Here is a 12,939-nt window from a genome sequence, read left to right as displayed (position 1 = left end):
CAGCAGGTGGCATGGTGATTAAGGGCACTGGACTCCCACATGGCCAACTGCAGTTTAAGTTCTGGACTTGGTGGCTTACTTTCTCATTTTTTCCCTCTCTCTCACTGTCCTTCTCTGGTCAAATTTAAATAAATAAATAAGAATAAATAAAGTTACATAAAATAATTCTTTTAAAAAATAGATAAGTAGGGACCAGCAGTAAGCATAATGGCTATATCGCTAAACTCCCAAGTAGTCGACTGTAGTTCGAGTCCCAGGCCCGATGACTTAAAAATCATACTGGGCACATGTGCGTGCGTGCCCAGGATTCCGAGAGGAGAATGGAGGAGAAGGGACTGTGGTGTGGTCATCCCCTGGGGGGTGATTTCTCACTTTCTGTCTCTCTGTCTCTGTCTTTCTGGCACACGCCCTATAGCAAAAATCTCACCAAAATAATTTTTTTTAAAAATAGATAAGTAAATATATATTTGAAATAGTCATTTATAGAGATTAATGATAAAATTATTAGTCATATCAGTGAAATCGTTCATTTCTGTCACTTAAAACACAATTTTACAAAAATGTAAATTGTACATTGAAGTCATATTTTAAGATGTAAACCTATAAGTCTAATAAAAATATATATAAATTCATGACACAGGGCTAACTAGTTTATAAAATATAAAAAATTCAGCTGGCCAGTTAGCGTAATGGCTATGTCGCTGGACTCCCATGTAGTTGACCGCGGTTTGAGTCCTGGACCCAGCGACTTAAACTCATACCGGGCACGTGTGTGTGCGTGCCCAAGATCCCTAGTGGAGAATGGAGGAGAAGGGATTGCAGCGTGGCCATCCCCCCTGGGGGGGGGTGATTTCTTGCTTTCTATGTCTCTCTGTCTTTCTGGTGAGCGCATGTGCCCTATATCAAAAACCTCTAAAATAAATTAATTAATTAATTTAATTAAATTTTTAAAAAGAAAAAAAATTCAGCTGGCCAAGCCAAAGATTTTTTTTTGAGAGGTTTTCGCTATAGGGCGCATGTGCTCGCCAGAAAGAGAGAGACAGAGAGAGATAGAAAGTGAGAAATCACCCCCTAGGGGGGATGGCCACGCCGCAATCCCTTCTCCTCCATTCTCCTCTCGGGATCTTGGGCACGCATGCGCACGCACCCGGCATGAGTAAGTCGCCAGGTCCGGGACTCAAACCGCGGTCAACTACATGGGAGTTCAGCGACATAGCCATTATGCTAACTGCTGGTCCCCAAACCAAAGATTTTAAAGATACATGTATTTAAGTCAATAAATATTGACTATATATTTATTGTATATAAAGTAGCATGTTAGACAATATTGATTTACTTTTTATATAGTAAAGGTTAATTGCAAATGAAAGATTAAATTTAAATTGTTTGCTTTCTACATTTGATAAGACTGTTACTTAATAATAGTGACAAAATTTTCATTCTCACTTTTGTTTTCTGTGTAAGACATAATTCCTAGTTTAAACAGGGGTCCCCAAGCTCTGGGTGGCCCAGCAGGTGAGCAGCAGGAAAGCCAACAACACTTCATATGTGTTTTCAGCTGCTCCCCATCGCTCACATTACCACCTGAGCTCTGCCTCCTGTCAGATCAGCGGTGGCATTAGATTCTCGTAGGAGACCCCAGATGGGACCATCTAGTGGCAGGAAAACAAGCTCAGGGCTCCTGTTGATTCTGCATTATGGTGAGTTGTATAATTATTTCATTATATATTACAATGTAATAATAGAAATAAGATGCACAATAAATTTAATGTACTTGGATCATCCCAAAACCATCCCCACCCTTGCCCTACTCAAGCTCTCCCTACCCCTATCTGTGCACCAAGAAACAAGTCCCTGGTGCCGAAATGTTTGGAGACTACTGGTTTAAGGCATAGTTTTTAATAGTAATCTCAAAGTTTCAGCTAAGTTTTCCATTTTCTTTTTCAAAGGGACTCCTACCTTTTAGTAATCTGGAAAAATGCAGGCCAGTTCTCTAGAGACCTGTATTGCCACAGGGTAAAATTATAGCCCACGAACCACAAAACACCAGAAGGATCCATTTCCACTTAAAACAAGAGCCTACACTTTTGTCTGAACTTTTTACATTTCCATCTTCATTCACATCTTTGTAGTTGTCCTTACTTTCTGGTGAAGTTTTTCTGTGAGGGCTATTATGTTAAAATTTTTAATTTATAGTTATTTAAATCAAACTGAGTGTCTATCTTTGGTAGTTAGCTCAATACAATACTTATCGGACTTTTTCCTTTATGACATTTATTTTATATACACACACATCCTCCATAAGTTACTGTTCTTGGGAAAGGACAGGCAGGTAGATTCCACATGGCCGACTGCAGTTCAAGTCCCAGACTTGGCAGCCTGCTTTCTCCCTTTCCCTTTCTCTCTCTTTCTGTCACTTCTAGTCAGATTAAAAAATATTAACAAATGGAATTAAATAAACAAATAAATCATTCTTTTTTGGTGTGAAAAATAAGTTACTGTTCTGTTATAGTTTCTTTATAGTCTTTTTAATTTTGCTGTAGGCTTGTGCACTCGCCAGAAACACAGAGTGAGAAATCACCAACCAGGAGGATGGCCATGCCACAATCCCTTCTCCATTCTCCTCTCAGTATTTTGGGCACACAGCTTGTTTTTTAAGGCACCAGGTATAGGACTCTTAACTATTCAGTTGCCACCTTAACCACCACACCAACTGCTGGCACACATCTTTTTTTTTTTTTTTTTTTTTTTTTTGCTTTTATAGACAATATTTTAAGTTTCTGAATCTAAGATGGAAGTATGAATATCAGCATCTTTCTTAGTTCAGTCAAGCATAACGGTTTTTTACTAACACTTAGTGAAGTGTCAAACGTATAATGTGGGTATGGCATGTATCAGTAAACAAAATATTGATAGCTAAAGTACTAATGTTCACATTCTAGTAGTTGATAGAAAGTGGTACATTTTTAAAAAGTAACTGGGTGGGCTGGCTGGTGACATTGTGGGTCAGAGTGCTGGACTTCCACATGGCCGACTGCAGTTCGAGTCCCAGACCTGGCAGCCTGCTTTCTGACTTTCGTTCTCTCTCTCTTGCTTTCTTGCTCTGTCCCTGTCTGGTCAAATTAAAATAAATAAGGTTAAATAAAGTAATTATTTAAAAACAAACAAAAAAAGGAACTGGGTAAGTGGATAGAGTGATAGAGAAAAGTTTTCTTTTTTTTTTATTCTCCCTGGGGGTACATGGATTCACCAGGGAGAGAGAGAAGGAAAGTGAGGAGAAAGTCTCCACCACTACCACCCTCTAACCCCCTGTGGGGAATGGTCACACCATAATCCCTTCACCTCCATTTCTCCTTTCAGGATTTTGAGCCACGTGCACAAGTGTCTGGTGTGTTTTTTAAGTTGCCAGGTCCAGGATTTGAATATATAGTCAACCATGTGGGACCCAACTACCTTAAACACCATGCCATCGGCTGGCCCCATTTTATATAAAATGATCCAGTACAGCTTCTTTGCATAGATAACAGTTGAACAGAGACCTGAATAACATGGAAGAAGGAGATAGGTATCTATCTGAGTGAGAGAATTGATAAAGGGACTAACTACTTCATTTTTTTTAAGGGAGATTTTCGTATAGGGCATGCACACTTGCCTGAGAGAGAGAGAGAAAGATTTTTGATGTATGGTATATACTTGCCAGTGAGAAACAGACAAAAAGTGAAAAATCACTGCCTGGGGGGATGGCCACAGCACAGTCCCTTCTCAGAATTTGGGGCACAGTGCACATGCACCTGGCATGAGTTTCAAGACTCTAGGTCCAGGACTTGAACCACGGTTGGCCATGTGGGGGTCCAGAAACAACTACATGCCATCTGCTGGTCCCCATTTAATTTTATAAAGCATAGTCTTTTTTTTTTTTTTTTTAATTTGGTATAGGGTGTATATGCTCACTGCAGAGAAACAGAGAAAGTGAGAAAGCACCTCCCTCCCTCCACCCAGAAGAGAGAAAGAAAGCGCTCCCCAGGGGAATGATCATACTGCTATCCCATCTCCTCCATTCTCCTCTCAGGATTTTGAGCAAGCACACACAAGTACCCTGCGTGTTTTTCAACTGCACAATCCTTAACCACCATGCCACCTGCCCAGTTTCACAGTCTTTTACTCCAACCATGTGTCTGTTCTTTTCTAGAATTAAAAAACAAAGTTTATTAAATAATATAAGAGGAGCTGGTTAGTACAAGGTGATATTTTCAAAGCATGAAATCAGGCAAGAACATGCTTGACTACTTGCAAGAAAAGGGTAGACACTGCATTCACAGACTTTTATAAAATTCCAGGTTCATGAAAGTTGAGATTAGGGTGGTAGACAGTGGAAAAAGGAGAGTATGCTTTAGACTCCTTGGGTGGTTAAGGTGCTGAACTCCCAATGGTTATCTGTGCCTCAAGCACTGGACCTGGCGGCTTGCTTTCTCACTTTCTCTTTGTGTGTCTGTCTGTCTGTCTCTGGTGAGTTCACAAACCCTGGAGCAAACTAAAAAATAATGATGATGATAAATAAAGTGAAATAATGAAGGGACAAAAACCAACCTGAGTTACTAAAGTGAAGGAAAGATTTATAGGGGCCCTGAATTGATTTGAGAGAAGCCAAGTCATACACCCTGTGGTAGTCAAAAACCAGGATTTATAAGTCATTAAGAATAAGGCGATTCTCAGGGACCAGCAGTTAGCGTAATGGCTATGTCGCTGGACTCCCACAGAGTCGACTGCGGTTCAAGTCCCAGACCCGGTGGCTTAAACTCACGCCGGGCGTGTGTGCATGTGTGCCCAAGATCCTGCCTAGAGAAAGGAGGAGAAGGGATTGCAGCGTGGCCATCCCCCCTGGGGTGTGATTTCGCACTTTCTGTCTCTCTGTCTCTTTCTGTTTTTCTGGCGAGAGCACACGCGTCCTATAGCAAAAACCTCTCCAAAAAATAAAAAAGAATAAGGCAAGTCTTCTCTACTCTCCTGTGGCATCTCATGCCCTCTCTTTTGTGTATCATTCCACTTAAATGCTTTATTCATCTCTGCATATGTATTTTCTTAGCATGAGGCAAAAGATGGTTGTCCAACAGGACAATACCTGTCCCTGAGGTTGAGTTCTCATGGTGGAGAAAATGTTAGGTTCAGCATGGGATAGGTTTTAAACTGTACTAGCATTGCCAGATAAAATATAGCAATATGCCAACTTAATTGGAAGTTCAGGTAAGTGTTCAGTGTAGGTAGGTTCCATATAATATTTGACATATACTCACAAATAAAAAATTATTTATTGTTTTTCTAAAGTCAAGTTTAAACTGAACTGACACATTTCTAAATGATGTTAAGACAAATGGCTCTCTGTTTGGAGGAAAAATTTAAATTAGCATCCTATTTTTATATGTGTGTGTATTCACGCATATATAAAAATTTCAGGTGGACCAACCCAATTGTCCACAGACAGATGAATGGATTGAAAAAGTGTGGCACATATACACTATAGTATACTACTAAGCCATAAAAATCAAGACCCTGGCATTTAAAAAAATATTATTTTATTTAACTTCATTGAGAGAGAGAAAGTGAGAAAGCAAGCTGCTAAGTCTCGGACTCAAACTACCTTCATCCATGTGGGAGTCCAGCACCCATAGCCACCATGCCACCTGCCAGCACCAAGACTCTAGTATTTGATAGAAAGTAGACAAATATGAAAGATTTACTGCTGGGTGAAGCAAACCAGACTATGACAGAGAGACACTGTATGCCCCCACTTAATATGTACCAAATGTCCGCACTCTATGTATGGCAGAAGCTGAAAGACTGGTGGAAACAGAAACATGGAGAACGTTGCAGATACTGGAGACAGTGTGGAAGGAGGTTGGGAAGTAGAGGAAGGTGAAAGGAAAGGAATCAAGAGAAAAATAGACAAGACATTCAAGGAATGCAGAAATGGAGGATTGTCTGTTGATGATAACATGTATGATAATATCTTTAACTGGACTGGTGTGTAGTGTATTTATGCTGGGAAAATTTTTTGTTGAGAGAGATTTTTGCTACAGGGCACATGTGGTCACCAGAGAGACAGAGAGAGACAGAGATACAGAAGCGGGCACATACACACGCACATGTGCTCAGCGTTGACGTGAGTTTTAAGCCACTGAGTCTGGGACCAAAACTGCAGTCAGCTATGTGAGAGTCCAGCAATGTAACCATTACACCATCTGCTGGTCCCTGGGAAAATTAATTTTACAAGCTGTGGTGATGTACAATGATTGCACGTATAAGATAATTTTTTTTAATGAAGTGGATTAAAGAATTAAACATTAAGAAGCATAAAAGCAGGACCAGCCAGTGACATATCAGTGAAGGCAACTGGATCCACACGGCCAACTGTGCAGTTCAAGCCCAGACCTGGCAGCTTAAAAAAAAAAAAAAAATTACTGTAGGTTATGCATGCTTGCCAGGGAGAGAAAGTGAGAAAGTACTCTCTGGGGAGATGGTCATGCTGTAATCCCTTCTCTATTCTCCTCTGGGATTTTCTTTTCTTTTTTTTTTTTTTTTTTTGTTATTGGGTGGTGTGCGCTCGCAGACAGGAATGCGTGCGCTCACCAGACAGAAAGAGCAGACAGAGACAGAGAGACAGAAAGCGAGAAATCACCCCCAGGGGGGATGGCCACGCCACAATCCCTTCTCCTCTGGGGATCTTGGGCACGCACGCACATGCGCCCGGTGTGAGTTTTAAGCCACTGGGTCCAGGACGCGAACCGCAGTCGACTACGTGGGAATCCAGCAACACAGCCATTATGCTAACTGCTGGTCCCTCCTCTGGGAATTTTGAGCATGCATTTTTTTATCATAAAAACATAAAAACAGAACACATAGAAAATTAGTACTCAAGTATGTTTCTTTCAGAGTGAAATAAAATTTTTATTGTATAGCGTTCAAAAAACAGACAGAATAGGAAGGCAGTAGTGAAGAGATTTCAACAGATGTTCGTTGTAGGAAAAGCAGATGAGAGAGCAGTAGTGCAGTGGTGCTTAATAAAGCAGAGGAAGTTACAGCTAGCATCAGAGAAGCAAACTAATTCTGCCTACAAAAGATCAGAAAGGATCTAGGCAGAAAATTTGAGGGCAAGGTGAAATTAGACGACAGCTACATGCCTTGGCCCACTCTCTTATTCCACATAACCAAATAATTAATAATTGCCATCTACCCCATACACACACTGTTGTCATACATGTCCCTGTAACACTGTCACCACCACCCTTGCAAGAATAAAACTTGTTTTCTGGAATGAGAGAGACTCTTGCTTTCAGGACACCAGAACAGTAGATAGAGGGAGATTGTGAATCAGGACTAAACATGGGAATTAAATGAAGTTCTGCATACCAAACAGTAGGACTTCCCTCTGCCTGCTTTCAAGAATGCTTTTACCCAGAAAACATGGGAGAGTTTCTGGACAACTATACTAACCAGATGGAGAAGCGGACAAGATTTCTAAAACCTGGTATTGGATAAAGACAACCTTTCTTAATCATCTAACATAAAGCTAAAACTGTGACAAGTCGAAAACTGATACTTGATCAAAGATGGGCAAAGAGCTATAATTGCAAAAAAAAAAACCGCCAGAAGTCTATAGCCTTGTTCTTAAGAATAAAAAGCCTAAACAGGGCCAAACCAATGAAGAATTTCATATGCCCTTCTCAAGTACTTTATCCTAGGGCCAGCAGATGGCATGGAAGTTAAGGCAGCTGGACCCCACATAGCAAACTGCACAATTTGAGTTCCAGACCTGGTGGCTTAAACACATTGGGCAAATGGACATGTGTGCCCAAAATCCCCAGAGAAGAAGGAATTGTGGCATGGCCATTCTCCCTAGGAGGTGATTTCTCACTTTTCCTCTCTCTTTCTTCTCTCTTTTTGTCCCTATCTCTGGCAAACACATACACCATATAGCAAAAAAAATTTTTTTCAGAGGTGGGTGTGTGACCTAAGTTAGTTGAAACATTGAAATTAATGTGAAAGATTCTCTTTTTGATTATAAGTGAAGAACTAAATAACCTTGAGTTATTTAGTGGCTCTTGGCCACCATTTTATAATACAAAAGGAGTAAGCTTTCATTTGGATCTTACAGCAGAAAGTAGAATTGAAAATCAGAAGGAAATCAAGTCCTTGCTAATATTGAGTCAATCAAATCATGTGTGAGTTCACCTTATGTCCATATTGTGCATTCATATAAGCCACTGCATTTTCTTATCATTTAAACCAACTTGAATTTTTTCAGGGAGAGGGGATACTTGTAATCGAAGAGGATTTGAATTAAGTCAAGGGAGTCTAGGAAGGCTCCTCCATGGAAATGATAATTTTGGTGACATTTGAAGGATAAAGCAGGAGTTATCAAGAGATGATTGGCAGGAAGAACCAGGCAAAGAGAATACATGTGCAGATACTATGACAAACAGAGGCATGAGAGTCTGAAAGAAGAATGTGTGAGTTCTAAGATGTAACTAGAAAGGTAGACAAAGGCCATAAGAGGGCCATAAATCATGAAAAGATTTTTAGTAACAGATGGGTGTTAGATACAAGAGACACACACACACAATATATATATACTATAATGCACAACATAGCCCCTCAAAACTAATTATCCAGCCCCAATGTCAGTATTGCTGACAGTAAGAAACTCTACTCTAGGAATTCAACTTACAAATAGTTGGCACACATCAAATAGCTTTTATACAATCACTTATTGTTTGAGGTTGCAAATCATTGGAAATTACACAAATATATATAAATAGGAGATACATCAACTAAATTAGGGCTCATTATACAACAGGATACTATATAGCTATTAAATAGAATGAATTACCGTTCTACCCTGTCCTGGAACCAGTGCCAAAATATGTTTATCATGCTTATATGTTTTATATGTTTATATGTTGGGTCATCAGAAAGGTCATGACATATTTTCTGTGTTTTTCTTTTCTTTTTTGAGAGAGAGAAAGATTTTTGCCATAAGGCACATGTACTCACTGGACAGACAGAGACAGAAAGTGAGAAATCATCCCTCTGGGGGAGATGGCCACTCCACAGTCCCTTCTCCTACGTTCTCTTGGGTTTTTGGGCACACACACACACACGTGCTCAGCGTGTTTCAAGCTGCCAGGTCTGGAACTCAAACAGCAGTCAACCATGTGGGAGTCCAATGCCTTAACCACTATGCCACATGCTAGCCCCGTTTTCTGTTTTTCTATGCAAAAACACAGCATGATTTTTCCAACCACCCAATATATTCATGTTTGTGTGTGTGTGTATACATGTATGAAGAACATTATGTACGGGAGACATCAAACTATTTACGGAAAAATGGAATTAAAGTATGAATTTAGTTTGCTATTAAAAATCTTTGAAATCTACATGTACTTTCTTCATAATATGCATTTTCTGTGAACTTTTGAAGATCTTTTAGTATAATATTCCATTATTTGTCTTTTTTTTTTTTTAAATAAAAAAGTGGTAGGAGAATTAAGCTTTACCTAGGCAGTTGATTATTAGCTGCCTTTTTCTTATCCTTAATCTCTCTCTATTTCCCCATGGCAACTTGCTTCCCAATTCACTCCATTCCCTTTTATGTCTTGATTAAAGAAATCTTTTTTTTCTTTTTGAGAGGTTTTTGCTTTAGGGCATGTGCACTTGCCAGAAAGACAGAGAGACATACAGAAAGTGAGAAATCACTCACCAGGGGGATGGCCACGCTGTAATCCCTTCACTTCCAGTCTCCTCTTGGGATCTTGGGCATGCACGCACACATGCCCGGCGTGAATTTAAGCCACTGGGTCTGGGACTTGAACCACAGTCAACTATAGGGAGTCCAGTGACATAGCCATTACGCCATCTGCTGGTCCCAAGAAATTTTTTTTAGTTATTTTTCTTAATTTTATTTATTCATTAATTTTATTTTACTTATTTTTTTAAAAATTTTTAAGTTATTTTATTTATTCATTCATTTATTTAATTTGACCAGAGAGAAACAGAGAGAGAGAAAGTGAGAAAGCAAGCTGCCAGGTCCAGGACTTGAACTGTGGTCAGCCATGTGGGAATGTCCAGTGCCTTAACCACCACATCACCTGCTGACCCAAAATAATGTTTTTAAAGGTGGTAGATGTGGTATTTTACACACACACACACACACACACACACACACACATGTATAGACATATAGACATATACATTGATATATATATTCATTTACTTATGCATAGAATATCTCTGGAGTGGAACTAGATACATACTCCGTGGACTCAGCACAAACTAAAAATGGGGGGCCTCCCTTTAAAAATTATTTCAAAATGGTGATGGCAGAGCGTTAAGCCAAGTGTGCAGCTGTTCAGGTCACACATCTGTGAACCTGGCCCTGCTCTGGCAACATACACAGGAAAATGGAATAGTGATGATTCCAAGAGGAAAACTGAGGGATAGGAGAGAGAGAGGATGAGACTTTTTCACTGCATACTTTTCTCTGCTTTTCAGTTTTATGCATGTAAAAAAAGGTATTATTTAAAACAAAGAGGCCAAGTGGTAGGGCAGTGGTAATGCAACTTGGCCCACATGGAAAGAGTCTTTGGTTCATGTCCTAAGTACACTGGGCATCCATGCATGAACATGCTTGTGATCTGGGTTAACAGACTGGGGGTGCATCAAAGTGTGAAGACCTTGGTAAGGGTGCCCATTTCTCTCTCATGGAAGAAATTAACTTCAGAAAGAAAGAAACAAGGGAGAATTCTGGGCTCACTTGAGTAGCAGTCTTTTGGAGTGGAACTTCAATGACTTCCTGAAGAAAAGAATCTCTGCTGGGAACAGCAGTTGGCGTAATGGCTATGTTGCTGGACTCCAATATAGTCGACCATTGTTCGAGTCCTGGACCAGGTGGCTTAAACTAACTCTGGGTGCGTGTGCGTGCATGCGTGCCCAAGATCCTGAGAGGAGAATGGAGGAGAAGGGATTGCGGCGTGACCATCCCCCTCTGGGGGGGTGATTTCTCACTTTCTATCTCTGTTTCTCTCTGTCTTTCTGGCGAGTGCATGCACCCTATAGCAAAAACCTCTCCAAAAAAAGAAGAAAAAAAAAATCTCTGCTGAGGAGAACTTGTGGGTTGTGGTGCACTACTGCACACAGACTTGAACAAGCACTGGGCCCTCTATCCAGAAGTCCACAGAATCAAGGGATGTGTTCACCTGGAACTCATTCTCCTTCTAAAATAACAACAACCAAAAAAACCATTTATTTACTTATGTATGTATTTGTTGTGATTTTCAGGCCTCCAGTGGGAGACTCAACCACATTCAGCCCTGTGGGAACTGGACACCTTAAACACCACACCACCTGATGGCTCCTCACCTTTTTTATTTTTTTAGGTCATGCACTGAGCACCTTGAATTTCCTTTTCTAAAGGTCAAATCTGCTTCCAGATTCTGCACAGTCCTCTTCCCAAGTTTTGTCCTGAGAAATGGCCAGAGGGTGACCATATTAAGGGCATTAGAAAAGGGTTGTGCAAAAAGGCTGGGGTATCCTCTCACATCAGGGTCAAAAGATGTCAGTGTGATCCTTCCAAGACAGAAATGTTTTCTCTGGACTCAAAATGCATTCTGTCCACATTGATCACAGCAATAACGGGGCTCAATTGTTACATAAAACAATTTTGTTCAAGTACTTTTTCTGAGGTCTTCTATCTATAGATTATAAAAGAAGAAACAAAAACTATGAACCCAGATTTTGAAATTAGAGATTTTTTTTTTTTTTTATCAGCCGTCTGCTTAACATAAAGTACCGTCCCATTCCGAGTTTTAGTGTTCTACTGAGGGATGCTCACACACAAGTAATGTAGTCAAAACATAAGCACGTTTTGACATGGCCCCTGAGAAGTAATGACTACAACTCCGGATGTGCAATGCTGAGTCAACTTGTGGGCCTCTCCAGGTTTTCAGTCTAATTAGTTGTAAATAAAGAACGAATACAGAGATTCTACCAAGAACGAACGGTGATCGAAATAAACAAGCTATTATGGCCCAATGCGTGACGCATTCATCTTGCGATGTGTGACAACGTGAATGCCCAGAGAATTCCTGCTTCGCTTATTCAGTGCACAAGACCTCTCGGTAAAATATCAGAACAATGCTCCTACACAGGTGTACCAGGAAGGTAGCCCTCCCGCACTTTCCCAAACTTATCGGCAGATTAATTTTCTGAGGTTGCAAACACAGTGAGAGCACTTAATTTTGAGGGATAGTATGCTTTTCAACGGGCGGTTGCTGAGATCCTAACGGTGGAACGCTTTGGCGGGAAATAGAAAATTGTCAACATTCAATAAATCGCCTCGAGAATTTAGTGTCTACAGAACATTATTTGGGCTGATGCTTAGTTCTAACATTCAATAACGGGTTTTAGGGGGTTTCAGTTCTGCAGAAAGGGCTCAGCGTTCCTTCGTCTTCCCTTTCATAGGCTAACCAAGGTAAATTTTCATTAAGAAGTCCGAGTACATTTACTTCCTCTTTGCTCCACGTCACACCTGTTTAAGGGTGAGTACTTCCCAGGTCTTGTCCTCAGAGCTGCGTCCCAGCGCTCATCACATGCCAGGTGCCAGCCTCAATCCGCACCAGCAGGAACGAGCAATTTGATTCTAGCCATCTCCCACAGAGAGGCACCTAGCGGAGGCGGGGAGCTCGCGAGAAAGGCCGGCCCAACCGAGATCCAGGGTCAGGAGGCGGGGCCGAGGGAGGAGGAAGTCTCGCCTCAGCGCATACGTCCTCGCGAGAGCGCTAGAATTCGGCCGGGGAAGCGCGTGCAGAAGAGGAGGTGCCCTACGTTGGACTCGTCGGCCGCCGTAGCCCCTGCTAGGCCAGCCCGGACCAGCCTACTGGAGGGGGG

The 12,939-nt window shown here is 41.0% G+C and overlaps 1 long non-coding RNA gene across 1 annotated transcript; it reads left to right on the top strand.

Moving 5' to 3' along the window:
- Nucleotides 1-1,268: 1,268 nt before the first annotated feature.
- LOC114009771 (uncharacterized) lies at nt 1,269-12,932 on the top strand. The gene is made up of 3 exons (XR_003551159.1): nt 1,269-1,700; nt 11,332-12,170; nt 12,514-12,932. It is a non-coding gene; the product is annotated as an uncharacterized LOC114009771 (long non-coding RNA).
- Nucleotides 12,933-12,939: the final 7 nt, after the last annotated feature.

Source organism: Tupaia chinensis, unplaced genomic scaffold (genome assembly GCF_000334495.1).
Source record: "Tupaia chinensis unplaced genomic scaffold, TupChi_1.0 Scaffold000622_1, whole genome shotgun sequence".
NCBI lineage: Eukaryota > Metazoa > Chordata > Mammalia > Scandentia > Tupaiidae > Tupaia > Tupaia belangeri.
The sequence above is the reverse complement of the archived record's forward strand: the minus strand, read 5'-3'. Positions and strand labels throughout refer to the sequence as shown.